General features: G+C 47.1%; 1 protein-coding gene and 1 pseudogene; both read right to left on the bottom strand.

Annotated features, from left to right (window-relative positions):
* LOC119846229 overlaps positions 1-17,697 on the bottom strand; it is a 68,447-nt pseudogene that overhangs the window by 22,071 nt on the left and 28,679 nt on the right.
* The window catches only part of LOC119846469 (zinc finger protein 2-like), a 94,044-nt gene that overhangs the window by 10,761 nt on the left and 65,586 nt on the right, over positions 1-17,697 (bottom strand).

Consider the following 17,697-nt stretch of genomic DNA (forward strand, 5'->3'; position numbering starts at 1 on the left):
TGCTACTCTGAAAACTGTATGACCAATTAGTGTAATTACAGAGCATTTTGCTAATGGAACAACAGTGACACCAGATGGCCATCCAGGGGAATGCACAAAGCATTTCCCTCATGGAGCAGCAGTGACATTGGGTGGTCACTTTGGGGAACACACAAATCATTTCCTTAAGAAGCAACAGTGACACCAGGTGGCCACTTCTAGTAATGCACAAAGCATTACCCTAATGGAACAACAGTGACACCAGTTGGCTGATCCAGGTAATGCACAAATCATTTCAGGGAGCAAGAGTGACACCAGGTGGCCACTTAGGGAAATGCAAAAAGAACAGGAGTACTTGTTTCAGAGTAGCAGCCGTGTTAGTCTGTATTCGCAAAAAGAAAAGGAGTACTTGTGGCACCTTAGAGACTAACAAATTTATTTGAGCATAAGCTTTCGTAAGCCACAGCTCACTCCATCAGATGCATGCAGTAGAAAATACAGTGGGGAGATTCTGAAACCTGTCAGGGTAATGCATAAATTATTTCCCTCATGGAGCCATGGTAACACTGGGCAGTCAATCAGGTACTGCACAAAGCATTTCTCTTGTGGATCAACAGTGACTCTGTGTTGCCACCAGTGGTGCTCACAGCAATTCCATAAGGAGCAGCAGTGACAGTGTGTAGCCACAAGGGTTAATCACAGAGCATTTCCTTAAGGAGCAACAGTGACACTGGGTGCTGTGATACAGCAGGGCCAACAGGAGAGTGGTAGATGGGAGGTATATAAAACCTAGGATGATCAAGGCCTTATTCCCTGTGGACTAGGGAAAGGTTACTACAGGGTAATTGGAGCACATGGAGCCAATTAAGACCCCACTCAAAATCTAATAAAATACCCCTGCTTCAGTCAGACAGGGAGAGGGAAGGAGAGCTGACTAGAGTTTGGAGTAGTATTGCTGTTACCTAGAGGACCAGGGGAAGGAAACCCCTGCCCGAGCAGAGGGACTCCCCCGGCACAAAGGACTGAGGGAAACCCTACCCAAGGGGAGAGAGGGTAAGCAGCCTGGAAAGCTGAAGGATCTGGGACTTGGAGTAGGGGAAAGGGTCTGGGTCTGCTCCCCTCTCTCCCCTACCGGGGCACTAGCAGAGCCCATAATGCCCAATAATGTGGACAAAGGGCAATGCCCTGACTCAGCACACCAAGAAAAAATGCGGGACCTACCACAGTAGCATCGGCCAATCAGGAAATGCACAGAGCATTTATCTCGTGGATTAACAGTGACCCCGTGGCCAGTCAGGGTAACGCACGAGGTATTTCCCTTGGACCAGCAGTGACACCTGGTGGCCAATCAAGGTAACGCACAAACCATTTCCATCATGGATTAACAGTGAGACTGTGTTGCCAGTCAGGGTAAATATACAGACTGTGTTTCTCCCGGAGCAGCAGTGACTCCTGATCACAAGTTAGGGTAATGGGCAGTATGCATATGCCCTGGAGAAGCAGTGACAGCCCATGTCAGCGCCAGCTTGTTCCCGGAGGGGGAGAGAGGGCCTGAGGTGGGGTAGACAGAAACTTGTGGCAGTTGCATCTGCCCGCACCCAACATGAGGCCTTGGCCCACTCTATGGCTCCCCCATCTTGCCCTTGAACTGTCTTGGGGTTCTGGGGCTCTAGCTGCTCCTCAGTTCCCTGCTGCCCTTTGACCGCTCACAGACCTTAAGAGCCGCTCGGGTGCGGGTCCTGCTCCAGCTAGATTCAGAGGCCTTTCTTCAGGGGCCGACCCCATACTGACAAATTCTCTCCACCCACAAGAGTCTTTGCAGCCCTCCCTCAACACTTAACTTCGGCAAATTTCCATTTGCTCTTACTCTGCAGGTCACTGTCTGGCTTCCATCCCTAGGGATGGGCTCAGGGTGGCTACTCCTTCTTTCATCTCTGCCACACGTTGGCCAATCTCTCACCTACCCAATCTTATTAGGAACTGAAGAGAGAAAGAGAATACTTGTATGCTAGGCCACCACTGGTGCATGGAAGACAGACACACACGACACTGGCTGCCGCTCATTGGAACCCCCTTCTTTATACCTCTCCAGCCAACCCAGGACCTAAAATGCTCATCACTACTAAGGAACTACAGCCCTCCAGGAAAGGAGGAAAGGGAGAACCCCAGACAACTACCAGCCACAGGCAAAACTCTACCTTTCCCAGGACATATCCCATGGAAATGAGCAGCATCTCTCTGCTCTCGAGTAGGCACCTCGCTATACAGACACTGGAGAGAGATTTCACAAACAAACACCTGCTCCTCCAACATTACAAGAGTTCCTCCGCTTCATTGCCAAGTGAAACGTCTAGATTGCACAGGTCCACTTCCTCCAGATGCTCCTCCTCTGTCTGGGGCTGCTCCACTGGCCTGGAGCAGGCTGCTGTAAGAACAGCAAACAATCTATGGAAGAGCTATCACTGCCAAAAACGCTATAGGTGCACAAGATCTTCCAAAACGTGCCTCCACTGTCACACCCACAGCCCAGCATGATTTTCCTCTCCTCCTACTTCTTCCTGGCTCCCGACACACAGCCTGTGGGGATGCACACCTAGCATGCCTGCCCATGTGCTATGAAGGGAGATGGCAAAGAGAGATTGAGAGAGTGAGTGTTGGCCAACACACTAGAGAAGAGACAGAGAGAGAAAAACATGGGAGGAAGGCAAGCAACTCACAACCTGGAGTCATCCCTCCTAGATGAAACCTTCTACTGCTGGGAACACACTGCTCCTGGCCAGAGAAATGAGCAGCCCCTGAAATTGGGGACCTTGTCTCCATCATAACCACAAATAGTCAGGAACCTTTTCTTACAAATCCAGCCCCCAGCTAACAGGATGTCTCTACCTGGAGCCAGATGGGCTATGCGCAGAGCCCTCACCAAACCAGACACTTATCTCACTGAAAGTGGCAGCGGTTCTGCTCCCAGATGGACGGCTTTTGCGTGGCATCAACAACGCTTGCGGTCTCGTCGCTCCCTCTCACTTTCCATCCTATAAGGGCAGTAGACTCTGGTGTGTGACTTCTTCTCCCTTGCTACTAAACCCAGCACAAGGGAGAAAAACAAATCAGTTACCACCTCAGTCGGCAACATCTCGTTGGCCCTTCTTTTCCCCTCTCCTGCATGGCAGGACTCCGCCCTTAACCCTCTTCCCATTACACCTTTAGCATTACAACCAAAAAGCACCCGTTGCAATGGCACCCCACATAGTCACTCTGCATAGCAGACTCTGGCCCCTCCCCAGCCTTAATACCACAGAGCCACATAATTAACGGGGAAGGATACGGCCTGTGAAGAATACTATAGCTAGTACAGATGAGGAATTCAAAGCACTGACTGCTTACTCACATCCAGTAAAGTGGGAGGCAGAAAGCTGAGGACTGATTCATGTCTGCTTAGAAGGATGCCCAAGCTGCTCAGGTCCACCTCTGCCACTTTCTCCTCTGGCTACGGCTCCTGGACAATTCCTCTGCAAGAGCAGCTGAAAAGCCAAGCATGAGCCATCGCTATATAAAGCTCTACTGGTGCTTGAAATCTTGCCTGCCTCCCCCGCCCATCCCATCTACATCAGACCCCTGCCCTGCATGGTTTTGATCCCCTAATTCTTCATGGCTCCCAAAACCTAGCACCCCTGCCCGTGTCCTATGAAGGAAGATGGCTCAAGGAGAGGCAAGGACAGAGCGAGAGAGTGTGAGTGTGTGTTAATGTTAATGTTTTTAATGAAGTAAATACTAATGGGAATTGTGTGATCATGGGAGACTTTAAATTTCCAGATAGAGACTGGAGGACAAGTTCTAGTAATAATAGGGCTTAGATTTTCTTAGATGCGATAGCTAATGGATTCCTTCACCAAGTAGTGGCTGAACCAACAAGAAGGGACGCCATTTTAGATTTGGTTTTAGTGATTAGTGGGGACCTCATAAAAGAAATGGTTGTCGGGGACAACCTTGGTTCGAGCAATCATGAGCTAATTCAGTTCAAACTGAATGGAAGGATAAACAAAAAAGAGAGCTATGACTAGGGTTTTTGATTTCAAAAGGGATGACTTTTTAAAAAATTAAGGACATTAGTTAGGGAAGTGGATTGGACTGAACAACTTGTGGATCTAAAGGCAAATGAGGCCTGGAATTACTTCAAGTCAAAGTTGCAGAAACTGTCAGAAGCCTGCATCCCAAGAAAGGGGAAAAAATTCATAGGCAGGAGCTGTAGATCAAGCTGGATGAGCAAGTATCTCAGGGAGGTGATTAAGAAAAAGCAGAAAGCTTTCCTTGCTGATCCCTCCCTCTTCCACTCCTTGTAGGCTATCTTATTGAGGTCAGAACATGTAGGGATAAAGTGAGAGACTAAAAGCCCCAGGTAGAGTTGGACCTTGCAAAGGGAATTAAAACCAATAGTAAAAGGTTCTATAGCCATATAAATAAGAAGAACACAAAGAAAGAAGATGTGGAACCGCTAAACACTGAAGATGGAGTGGAGTCAAGGATAATCTAGGCATGGCCCAATATCTAAACAAATACTTTACCTCAGACTTTAGTGAGGCAAATGAGGAGCTTAGGGATAATAGTAGGATGAGAAATGGGAAGGAGGGTCCGGAGGTAGATATTACCACATCCAAGGTAGAAGCCAAACTCAAACAGCTTAATGGGACTAAATCGGGGGCCCCAGATAATCTTCATCCAAGAATATTCAAGGAACTGGCACATGAAATTGCAAGCCCATTAGCATGAATTTTTAATTTATCTGTAAACTCAGGGGTTGTGCGTATGACTGGAGAATTGCTAATATAAGTCTTACTTTTAAGAAAGGGGGGGAAAAAGGTGATCTGGGTAATTACAGGCCTGTTAGTTTGACATCTGTAGTATGCAAGGTCTTGGAAAAAAATTTGAAGGAGAAAGCAGTTAAGGACATTGAGGTCAATGGTAATTGGGACAAAATACAACATGGTGTTACAAAAGGTAGATCGTGCCAAACCAACCTGATCTCCTTCTTTGAGAAGGAGACAGATATTTTAGACAAAGGAAATGCAGTGGATCTAATTTACCTTGATTTCAGTAAGGCATCTGATATGGTTCCACATGGGGAATCATTAGTTTAATGGGAAAAGATGGGCATCAATATGAAAATTGAAAGGTGGATAAGGAACTGGTTAAAGGAGAGACTACAACGAGTCATACTGAAAAGCGAACAGTCAGGCTGGAGGGAGGTTACTAGTGGAGTTCCTCAGGGATCGGTTTTGGGACCAATCTTTTTATTACTGACCTCGGCACAAAAAGCGGGAGTGTGCTAATAAACTTTGCGGATGTCACAAAGCTGGGAGGTATTGCCAATACAGAGAAGGACCGGGATGTTATACAGGAAGATTTGGATGACCTTGTAAACTGGAGTAATAGTAATAGGATGAAATTTAATAGTGAAAAATGCAAGATCATGCATTTAGGGATTAACATCAAGGATTTTTGTTATAAACTGGGGATGCATCAATTGGAAGTCACAGAGGAGGAGACCCTCGCAGTACTGGTTGATCACAGGATGACTATGAGCCGCCAATGTGATATGGCATGAAAAAAGCTAATGTGATCTTGGGATGTATCAGGCAAGGTATTTTCAGTAGAAATAAGGAGGTGTTAGTACCTTTATACAAGGCACTGGTGAGACCTCATCTGGAATACTGTCTGCAGTTCTGGTCTCCCATCTTTAAGAAGGATGAATTCAGACCAGAACAGATACAGAGAAGGGCTACTAGGATGATCTGAGGAATGGAAAACCAGAGCTTGGCTTGTGTAGGCGCACCAAAAGAAGGCTGAGGGGAGATATGATTGTTCTCTATAAATATATCAGAGGGATAAATACCAGGGAGGGAGAGGAATTATTTAAGCTCAGTACCAATGTGGACACAAGAACAAATGGATATAAACTGGCCATCAGGAAGTTTAGACTTGAAATTAGACAAAGGTTTCTAACCATCAGAGGAGTGAAGTGCTGGAACAGCCTTATCAAGGGAAGCAGTGGGGGCAAAAGACAAATCTGGCTTCAAGATTAAGCTTGATAAATTTATGGAGGGGATGGTATGATGGGATAGCCTAATTTTGGGAATTAATTGATCTTTGATTATTAGAGGTAAATATGCCCAATGGCCTGTGATGGAATGTTAGATGGGGTGGGATCTGAGTCACTACAGAGAATTCATTCCTGGGTATCTGGCTGGGGACTCTTGCCCACATGTTCAGGGTTTAGCTGATCGCCATATTTGGGGTTGGGAAGAAATTTTCCTTCAGGGCAGATTGGCAGAGGCCCTGTGGGTTTTTTGCCTTCCTCTGCAGCATGGGTCATGGGTCACAGGTCACTTGCTGGAGGATTCTCTGCACCTTGAAGTCTTTAAACCACGATTTGAGGACTTCAATAGCTCAGACATAGGTTAGGGTTTTATTATAGGAGTGGATGGGTGAGATTCTGTGGCCTGAATTATGCAGGAGGTCAGACTAGACGATCATAACAGTCCCTTCTGACCTTAAAGTCTATGAAACAGTCTAGGATATATGGGGTGGGGGATGCACGGCGACGTAGAGGAGTGTAGGGTTCCCAAGGTGTACTGACAGAATGTGGGATTCAGAAGCCCCAGAGAGTAAGAGCAGGGTGGAGGGGGGGTTGGAGGTCCCCCCCCAGGGTGGCTGGGAAGGGGAACCCAGCAGCTTCGAGGGAGAACAGGTACTGAAGAGGGAAACCTGTAGGCTGTGGATGGCGTGTTGGAGTGCGGAGCTGGGAAAGTGGGGCCCAGCAATGGAGAACTAGGTTGGAGGGGGTTGGGGTGTAGGGATGGGGTGAGCAGAGTGTTGGCAAACCTGGGGATGCGGGAGCAGGTTGTGAGGATGTGGAATGGGTCCTGGTGGGGGGCACTGAAGGAGATAATGTGTGCATTACCTCGAGTGGCCACCTGGGGTCACTAAGCATTTCCCTCATGGAGCAAGAGTGAAACCACGTGGCCAATCCAGGTAATGCACAAACCATTTCCCTCATCAAGGGACAGTGAAACCAGGTGGCCACTTGCTGTAGTGCAAAAAGCATTTCTCTTATGGAGCAACAGTGACACTGGATGCCCACTCGGGGGAATGCACAAAGCGTTTCCCTCATGTTGCAAGAGTGACACTGGGAGAGGTGAGTGAGGGAGTTGGCCAACACACTACAGGAGAGAGAGAAAGGGAGGGAGGAAGAAAAACACTGGAGGAAGGTAAGTCGTCCTACTAGATCCAACCTTCTGCTGTGGAGGACACACGGCTCCTGGCCAGAGAAACGAGCAGCCCCTGAAATTGGGGACCTCGTCTCCCTCATAACCACAGCTCATCAGGAATCTTTTCTTACAAACCCAGCCCCAGTCAATGAGGCTTCCCTACCTGGAGCCAGACTGGTTTGGTGATTGCTCTGCTCACAACCTGACACTTATCTCACAGAGTGGCGGCTGTTCAGCTTCCAGATGGATGGCTTTTGCCTGGCATCAACAATTCTTGCTGTCTTGTCGCTCTGGCTCCCTTCCCATCGCATGAGGGCAGTAGACTCTGATGCATGACTTCTTCTTCCTAAACCCAGCACATGGGGAAGAACAACTAAGTTACCATCTTGACAATTGGGGTTGGGGTGTAGGGATGGAGTGGCACCCCCAGCAGCCTCAGCTGGGCACAAGGCAATGGGTGTGCTGTGGCTTGGGGGGGGAAGGGGACCGGGGGACGAGCAGAGGGATTGGGGCTCCTGGCACTGCTGGGAGGGGGAGTTGGGGCAAGGCCCAGCTGGGGTGAAGTGGGGGCAGGTAGGTTTAGGACCCGCTGAGGGGACCTGGGCAGGGGCAGGAGGGTTGCAGGGGCAAGGGTAGATGAGGGGATTTTGGATGAGGAGGATGGGGAGTGCAGGTGTCCCAGGGGGGAAGGAATGAGAGGGGTCGGGGTCTTTATCTAGTGCCTGAGGGGGTAGGAGCAGGAGGTGAAGTGGTTTCAGAGGAGGAAACTGAGACGCATAAGCCAAGGGGGAGAATGGCTAAGGCTGCCCCCCTGTAACCTACTGTCCCCAGTCCCAAGGGGGAGGGCACGCATCCCCCTCACCGAGAGGTTGGCTGCACCCCTGGGCAGCACAGCTCAGGGATTCTCCCTCCGTGACGTGCTGTTGCACAACTGGGGGGCACTTCTCAGAGCAGCTTGTGCTTCCCCCCACCCCCGGGCAGCTAGAAATTTCTGGCTTCTCACTCCACGGTGGAAGACAATACAAAACACTGTCTCCCCCATACCACCTCCAAAGTCCAATAAGTGAGGTAGGTGAAGACACCCTACATCTCTCACAGTGCACCCCTGTACCCTTTCCCCTCGATCCAACCCCCTGCTTAGTGCCTTGCCCCTGCTATGACATCTCAGTAAAGAGCTGGGGCAAAAGGGGACCTGCAGAAGTCCTGGGCTATCTCCCCTCCAGCATGGTACGGGTGGTTCAGAGTGAAGGGAAAGGGGAGGAACCTGCCCCCTCTTCCCACATGTTTAGTAGTTTAGATGCAACAATCCTGCTGTGAAGGTACACATGGAGAAATAGATCTTTCTATACATGACAACAGAGATTCAGTGCCCATGACCTGTCCATGACTTTTATTAAAATAACCATGACAAAATCTTAACATTGATGGGTCAACTTGCCACCCCTTCCCCAACACTTTAGTCCTCTGTAGCAAACATTAACTTACCCCTCCCTAGGGTGGTACTGACACTAAAATGACCTAAAAACCCCTACTTATAAATCACTATTGGTTGGCACTCCATTGCTACCCGTACTTCTATGCTGCTTCTGGCCAAACCCTCCCCCCAAAATATAAACCCCAACCCCATCCCCTACCCGGAACCCAACTTAAACCAAACTGGAATGCTTACCCTATAACCTGGTCCCCAACCCTAAACCCCTTAGCCCAATCCTCACCACCACCCTAAACTCTAGCTCTGAACCCAGCCCCTCTAAGCCTGACACTGCTTTAAGCCAGAGCCCAGTTCCCCACTCCCACCCCGTGCAACAACAGTGCAAACACCCCAGGAATCCTGCTTCTTACGACCACTGGTTTTGAAATGAACCTTTTCTTCCTTTCTTCCTGATGCATCCGATGAAGTGAGCTGTAGCTCATGAAAGCTTATGCTCTAATAAATTTGTTAGTCTCTAAGGTGCCACAAGTACTCCTTTTCTTTTTGCGAATACAGACTAACACGGCTGCTACTCTGAAACTTTTCTTCCTTTGCATTCCAAAATCCTTCATTGGCGTTGGATGGGTTATTTAGTGACAGGAGTTTACACAATGTAACTGTTTGCTATTAACTTACTGTATCCTGTTACAGTGTTTCAGGACGTTTAAGCACCCAATACACTTCTACGTTTAACAATCGCTTTGATCTATACTAATACACACATCAATTGGCCTGAATACGCTCTGACATAACCTGCCCTGCCAGCGTCACACCTTGTACAAACATTACTGCAATAGTGTGTAGGGCAGCGTGACCCCCGGGAGTCTATGAGCTGGTTTCAGGAGGTCTTCAGGTCTTGCGGCTGAAGCCCAGAGCCCACGCAGGAAAGAAGCCTGGAGCTCCAATGCTCTCCACTCCACAGGGAAAAAGCTCCGAGCCTCCCCGACCCAGCAGCTGTAGCCCAGAGCCGCCCCCCACCCAGCAGCTGTAGCCCAGAGACCTGAGCTGTCCGCCTGCCACAGCTGGGCCTTGGAGTTTTTAATAGCATGTTGGGGGGGAGGCCTCAGAAAGAAAAAGGTTGAGAACACCTGGTGTAGGATGTGAACATGGGAGTTAGTCTGTCACAAGAGCCAGTTTCAAAACTACCTTGGGAAACAAATACATGGGCCTTTTGCCCAGTTGTTCGTTACTTACTGTGGAATTCTCTCCCTGGATCATGAGACAATATTGACCTAAAACAATTGAGCAGCAGTGTGATTGTGTGCAGTCGCTTCAGTTAGTTGCACAAGTTGGGGTGTGGTCTAGTTCGCCATTTCAGACTGGAGATTTAAAAACAGTTGGTAGCACGTCCAATAGCTTGGAGTAGTCTCTCCTGTTGACTGAACTGCACTCAAAGTTTCTCCATGTCACCATGGAAGGAGCAGAGAAATACCAAAAATAAAATAAGAAATGACTATTTCAGTAAATAGTCACTTTCTCAAAGTCCCCAGGAAATCTGAGCTACAGTCTGGCAAATAAAATAAATATCTAATTTTGTGACCAAGTGTCCCAGAAGAGGAAAACCCCACATCACACAAGATACATCCAGTTTCATATAACTTGGAATTCCAGAGCAGGTTAAACATGATGACTGTAGCCTGATTTAGGGTATGCTAATATAAAATAAATTCATTAAATTAATGTTATTTTATTTTATTAATTAATAATATTAACAGTATTGGTTTTAGGCTTGCCAATTTGTTTGAATAGAAGATAAAAGTTTTTGTTCTGAATTAGGCTTCACGGAATTTACTAAGGACGCTCGGGGGTATGACAGGAAGCTCACACAGACAGATATAGCCTTAAAGAGTTTTTATTAAAATTTATAATAATAAGTAAATGGTAAAATACCCAGAGTTACAAAGTTATAATTGCATTACTGCTATTCAAAAGACACATATGATAATATAGTATTATATGCTACAAAGCTTTGGTTAATACACTCACACCCTTCCTTGATAACCTGGGGGTAAGAGACACAGGACCAGCCTTGCAGTTCAGGTTTCTCAATTCTTGATGCAGAGCTTAGAAAAACTACTGCCAAGAGCTAACTTAGGGTTTACTTGACTAACTTAAACTTAAACCCTAATAAAACTAAGAATAAAAGCTTAGGGAAACCAAGCTTAGCCTAGTTCCCATGAAACTTGAAGTTTAAGAAAGAAAAGGAGTACTTGTGGCACCTTAGAGACTAACAAATTTATTTGGGCATAAGTTTTCGTGAGCTACAGCTCACTTCATCGGATGCATGAAGGTGCCACAAGTACTCCTTTCTTTTTTGCGAATACAGACTAACACGGCTGCTACTCTGAAAAAAGTTTAAGAAGAACAAGTATAGCCTACCAATAGTAGTAGCCATTGTAGATAGAATAGATTGAGTGAGTGTAAGACAGACTAAGTGAAAAAAATAGAGTGGAGTGGAGTGGAGTGAAGTGAAGTGCTCTAGCGAGGTGGGTAACCTCTTTTACAGGGCACAAGTGCCGGAAATCCTTCCTCCTATGCCCAAATTTTATTCCTCACCCACAACTGTTAGGGTACACTTACCCCATAGGCTAGTAGGTTTGTGCGTATTGATGACACGTATATACGCTCATTAAGTTTCCTTGTGATGTACCTGTTAAGTCTGTGGGTACCATGTTAAAAAAAACCCCTATGCCATTCTTCATTATCTGTTGGTCTAGATAGAAGGTTATAGACGTGTGTGAATACTTATTTAGGTAACAAGATATAGGTTAACTTTACTTTTCTGGGTAAATGGTCTTAATATAGATGCGTTAACTTTCCTTAGCTTAACAAACAGGATATGGCCTTTAGGTCTCTTGTGTTACAGCCAAGCTTACTTCAATATAAATCTCTAAACCTATTACAATAAACCAAATACTTAAACATGTACGAAAAAAATATATCTATGCAAGCAAGCAGGTTAGTTCTATTGGCTACACGACTCAGATTCAGGACAAGAGATTCTCCCATTGCATTTTCCTCTGAGCCATTCAAACCTCCTTCACTCATTAGTTTTGAGTCATATTATTTACAAAAGTTCTAGTATTATCGTAATGGAAAAAAAACAAAAAACAAACAAACCAGCCAGCCTCCCCATCTGCAAACAATCCCATCTCAGTAGGAAGGCTCTCTCAACAGTTGGAAACTGCGATTTAAATTCCAAATGTATTTCAGATCCATTCAAATTCCCCATCAGGTCTGAATGCCTCCGATGCATCTGAGCAGTGACATCCGATGTAGTGAGCTGTAGCTCACAAAAGCTTATGCTCAAATAAATTTGTTAGTCTCTAAGGTGCCACAAGTCCTCCTTTTCTTATTGCAAATACAGACTAACACGGCTGCTACTCCATCCAGGTCTGTGACAGTTTCATCTCAGGCCCTAAATTACTGTTTTAGGAGCAAAGAAAACAAATTGTGAGCCACTAACAGAGGGCTGAGAACCCTGAATCAGGACACATTGAGTTGTTAAACTGTAGAAAGTGGAGAAGATCAATTCTACATAGCTCAAAAAGAGGAAACACTGCTGGGATAATTCGGAAGGTGGGAATGCCTCCGATTCACCACTTCAGGTGTCACAGAGGTTGAAAACACAGTCTCCCCCCTCCCCCGAAGTCAGAGTCACCAGGCGATGCTCTGGAACTACTCCATATGAAGCCAGTCAGGACTCTGGGGGAGCATGTCTCCTCTCTCTCAGCACACTGTCACCAGGGCAAGAAGCTGACACAACTTCAACCTTCCTGGGTCTGACCTCGAAGTATTCAGCATCCCCTTCCACACCATGTGCTTCCCGCAGCGAGTCCGCCCGGATGGGGCTCCTGGGGAAGCCAGAGGGCCCTGCACTCCACCTCCACAGTGACGCTCAGGCAGCCGGTAAAACAGAAGGTTTATTATTCAATAGGAACACAGCGTAGAACACAACTTGTTAGCACAGAAATCAGTGACTTTCGGCCAAGTCCATCTTGGGGAGTCGTGGGCCAGATGCCCTGGACTCCCCCTCTTCCAGTCCGCCCAAGCAGACTGCCAGCTTCCAGCGACCCGAACTCAGACACCCCCATTGCTCCTCCTCCTATCTCTCTTCCTGGGCAGAGTCACCTGGTTGCTTCTCAATGCACTCAATGTACTCAATGCACTCAATGCTTTTTTTGCCTCTGTTTTCACTAACAAGGTCAGCTCCCAGACTGCTGTGCTGGGCAACACAAAATGGGGAAGAGATGGCCAGCCCTCTGTAGAGATAGAGGTGGTTAGGGACTATTTAGAAAAGCTGGACGTGCACAAGTCCATGGGGCCGGACGAATTGCATCCGAGAGTGCTGAAGGAATTGGCGGCTGTGATTGCAGAGCCCTTGGCCATTATCTTTGAAAACTCGTGGCGAACGGGGGAAGTCCCGGATGACTGGAAAAAGGCTAATGTAGTGCCCATCTTTAAAAAAGGGAAGAAGGAGGATCCTGGGAACTACAGGCCGGTCAGCCTCACCTCAGTCCCTGGAAAAATCATGGAGCAGGTCCTCAAAGAATCAATCCTGAAGCACTTAGAGGAGAGGAAAGTGATCAGGAACAGTCAGCATGGATTCACCAAGGGAAGGTCATGCCTGACTAATCTAATCGCCTTTTATGATGAGATTACTGGTTCTGTGGATGAAGGGAAAGCAGTGGATGTATTGTTTCTTGACTTTAGCAAAGCTTTTGACACGGTCTCCCACAGCATTCTTGTCAGCAAGTTAAGGAAGTATGGGCTGGATGAATGCACTATAAGGTGGGTAGAAAGCTGGCTAGATTGTCGGGCTCAACGGGTAGTGATCAATGGCTCCATGTCTAGTTGGCAGCCGGTGTCAAGTGGAGTGCCCCAGGGGTCGGTCCTGGGGCCCGTTTTGTTCAATATCTTCATAAATGATCTGGAGGATGGTGTGGATTGCACTCTCAGCAAATTTGCGGATGATACTAAACTGGGAGGAGTGGTAGATACGCTGGAGGGGAGGGATAGGATACAGAAGGACCTAGACAAATTGGAGGATTGGGCCAAAAGAAATCTAATGAGGTTCAATAAGGATAAGTGCAGGGTCCTGCACTTAGGATGGAAGAATCCAATGCACCGCTACAGACTAGGGACCGAATGGCTCGGCAGCAGTTCTGCGGAAAAGGACCTAGGGGTGACAGTGGACGAGAAGCTGGATATGAGTCAGCAGTGTGCCCTTGTTGCCAAGAAGGCCAATGGCATTTTGGGATGTATAAGTAGGGGCATAGCGAGCAGATCGAGGGACGTGATCGTTCCCCTCTATTCGACACTGGTGAGGCCTCATCTGGAGTACTGTGTCCAGTTTTGGGCCCCACACTACAAGAAGGATGTGGATAAATTGGAAAGAGTACAGCGAAGGGCAACAAAAATGATTAGGGGTCTAGAGCACATGACTTATGAGGAGAGGCTGAGGGAGCTGGGATTGTTTAGTCTGCAGAAGAGAAGAACGAGGGGGGATTTGATAGCTGCTTTCAACTACCTGAAAGGGGGTTTCAGAGAGGATGGCTCTAGACTGTTCTCAATGGTAGCAGATGACAGAACGAGGAGTAATGGTCTCAAGTTGCAATGGGGGAGGTTTAGATTGGATATTAGGAAAAACTTTTTCACTAAGAGGGTGGTGAAACACTGGAATGCGTTACCTAGGGAGGTGGTAGAATCTCCTTCCTTAGAGGTTTTTAAGGTCAGGCTTGACAAAGCCCTGGCTAGGATGATTTAACTGGGACTTGGTCCTGCTTTGAGCAGGGGGTTGGACTAGATGACCTTCTGGGGTCCCTTCCAACCCTGATATTCTATGATTCTATGATTCCCATTCCTGGGTCTCAGGTTACAAAGGGCACCGTGTGATGGGTTCAGTCACAGATGCCCCCTTGGGACTGTCACCCGACGTGCTGAAATTACCTCAAAGCCTGTTTTTCCTGCTAGCTTGGGACTTCCAGAACTCTGTCTTGTTGAGCCAGACACGCTATCCTGCTGCAACACAGACCCAGGGTCTGAACCACACCCCCAAAGCTGCAGTTTTTAAGTGAAAACAGCAGGGAGGGATACCTCAGTGGTTTGAGCATTGGCCTACTAAACCCAGGGTTGGGAGTGCAATCCCCGAGGAGGCCAGTTAGGGATCTGAGGCAAAAAATCTGTCCGGGACAGTACTTGGTCCTGCTAGTGAAGGCAGGGGACTGGACTCGATGACCTTTCAAGGTCCCTTCCAGCTCTATGAGATAGGTATATCTCCATATAAAAATATGTAATATATATATATATTAAAAAAACAAAAACAAGTGATGTTATTAAGTATAAAAAGTAGGATTTAAGTGGTTTCAAGCAATAACAGACAGAACAAAGTAAGTCACCCAGCAAAATAAAGAAAAATACGTAAGTCTAAGCCCAATACATTAAGGGCAGGTAGAGATCAATCTATTGGGGGTTGATTTATCATGTCTAGTCTACACACAATAAATTGATCCCCAAGCGCTCTCCCGTCGACTCTGGTACTTCTACTCCGCTTGTTCCTCTTGCGGCGCTGATGGGGGAGCGACAGCAGTCGACTCGCCACCGTGAAGACGCCGAGGTAAGTCAACCTAAATACGTCAACTTCAGTTACGCTATTGCCGTACTCTTAGGTCGATTGCCCCCCCAGTGTAGGCCTGGCCTAAGAAACTGATGACAGGTAATCTCCCCGCTCAGAGATGTTCCACTAAGCTTCTTTCACAGATTAGACTCCTTCCTAGTCTGGGCCCAATCCTTTCCCCAGGTAAAAAGAAAAGGAGGACTTGTGGCACCTTAGAGACTAACAAATATATTAGAGCATAAGCTTTTGTGAGCTACAGCTCACTTCATCGGATGCATACAGTGGAAGATATAGTGGGGAGATTCTCCCCCCGATAAAGTGAGCTGTAGCTCACGAAAGCTTATGCTCTAATAAATTTGTTAGTCTCTAAGGTGCCACAAATCCTCCTTTTCTTTTTATGGATATAGACTAACACGGCTGCTACTCTGAAACCTTTCCCCAGGTAGCATTAGTTCCAGCACACATCTCAGGTGGTAAGCAGGGGATTTCTCATGACTGGCCCCCTTTGTCCTGCTCCACCCCCTTCTATCGCTTTAGCGCAAGGCGGGGATCTTTTGTCTCTCTGGGTCCCCACCCCTCCTTCTAAAAGGAAAAGTACCAGATTTAAGATGGATTTCAGTACCAGGTGACATGGTCACATCACATGTCACTGTAAGACCCCTAGTCTCCATTCCCCATGGGCTAGACCACATGTACACAGGAAGGCTTTCAAGTAACTAAGGCCATTTACAACTGATTGTCTCTGGAACACCCTTAATGGCCTCTACCCAATATGTTTACATTAGTGATACAATTTTATAGCTTATTCTCCTAGCTCCAGATATAGAAATAATACATACAAACAAATAGGATGAACACACTTAGTAGATTACAAGCTTTCTAATGACACCATACAAGGGGTATTTACCGTAAAGCATATTCCAGTTGTCATATTAATAAGCATATTTCCATCAAGCCTACAGACTGCAATGTCACACACTGGTCATAGCACAGGTGCAGGCAGCTGGAGCAGCCTCACCTGCCCCAGAGGTCTCAGCAAAGTCACACACCCCTATTCCCACCATCGAGATATTGGTGCAGCACACAGGGAAACTGAGGCACATGCAGTATTCATGCAAAACAGTAAGACTCACATACAACATAACAAGGGAAAATCCCCACTTCGTGACACCCTCTATCCCTGCACCGTCTCTGTTATATTTACATTGAGAACATAGCTAATATAACACCAATATTTAAAAAGGGCCCTAGAGGTGATCCCAGTAATTACAGACCAGCAAGTCTAATGTCAGTACCAGGCAAATTAGTTGAAACAATAGTAAAGAATAAAATTGTAAGACACATAGAAGGACATAAATTGTTGCGCAAAAGTCAACATGGTTTCCGTAAAGGGAAATCACGAAAGCTTATGCTCAAATAAATTTGTTAGTCTCTAAGGTGCCACAAGTACTCCTTCTCTTTTTGCGAATACAGACTAACATGGCTGCTACTCTGAAACTAATCTACTAGAGTTCTTTGAAGGGTTCAACCTGAGCCTGAGGGGGAGACAGAATTTACTAATGTACATTGCCAAAGAGCCACAGTAATATGTCAGCAGCCCCGCATCAGCTCTCGCCTGCTCGCAGTGCCTGCCACCCACCGGCTGCCCTGCCTATCAGCACCTCCCCATCCCTCCCGATCAGCTGTTTTGTGGCATGCAGGAGGCTCGGAGGGGGAGGGAGAGGAGCGAGGGCATAGCAGGCTCAAGGGTAGGGCTGGAGTAGGGGTACATGGGAAAGTTGGCACCTGTAGCTCCAGTCCCAGAATCGGTGCCTATACAAGGAGCCGCATATTAACTTCTGAAGAGCTGCATGTGTTTCCAGAGCCACAGGTTGGCCACCCCTGTACTAACCTGTTGAGCCTTCAAAGAACTCGAACAAACATGTAGACAAGGGGAATCCAGTGGACATAGTGTACTTAGATTTCCAGAAAGCCTTTGACAAGGTTTCTCACCAAAGGCTCTTACGTAAATTAAGTTGTCAAGGGATAAGAGGGAAGATCCTTTCATGGGTTGAGAACTGGTCAAAAAGACAGGGAACAAAGGACAGGAATAAATGGTAAATTTTCAGAATGGAGAGGGGTAACTAGGAGTGTTCCCCAAGGGTCAGTCCTAGGACCAATCCTATTCAACTTATTCTTAAATGATCTGGAGCAAGGGGTAAACAGTGAGGTGGCAAAGTTCGCAGAGGATACTTGTCACGGAGTCCAGGGGCAATGCTCTGGAACTGCTCCCTACAACGCCAGTCAGCACTCGGGTGAAGTCTCCTCTCTGTGAGCAGCCTGTCTGCAGGGCAAGAAGCTCACACGGCTTCCACCTTCCTGAGTCT

The sequence above is a fragment of the Dermochelys coriacea genome, chromosome 21, assembly GCF_009764565.3.
Source record: "Dermochelys coriacea isolate rDerCor1 chromosome 21, rDerCor1.pri.v4, whole genome shotgun sequence".
Lineage (NCBI taxonomy): Eukaryota > Metazoa > Chordata > Testudines > Dermochelyidae > Dermochelys > Dermochelys coriacea.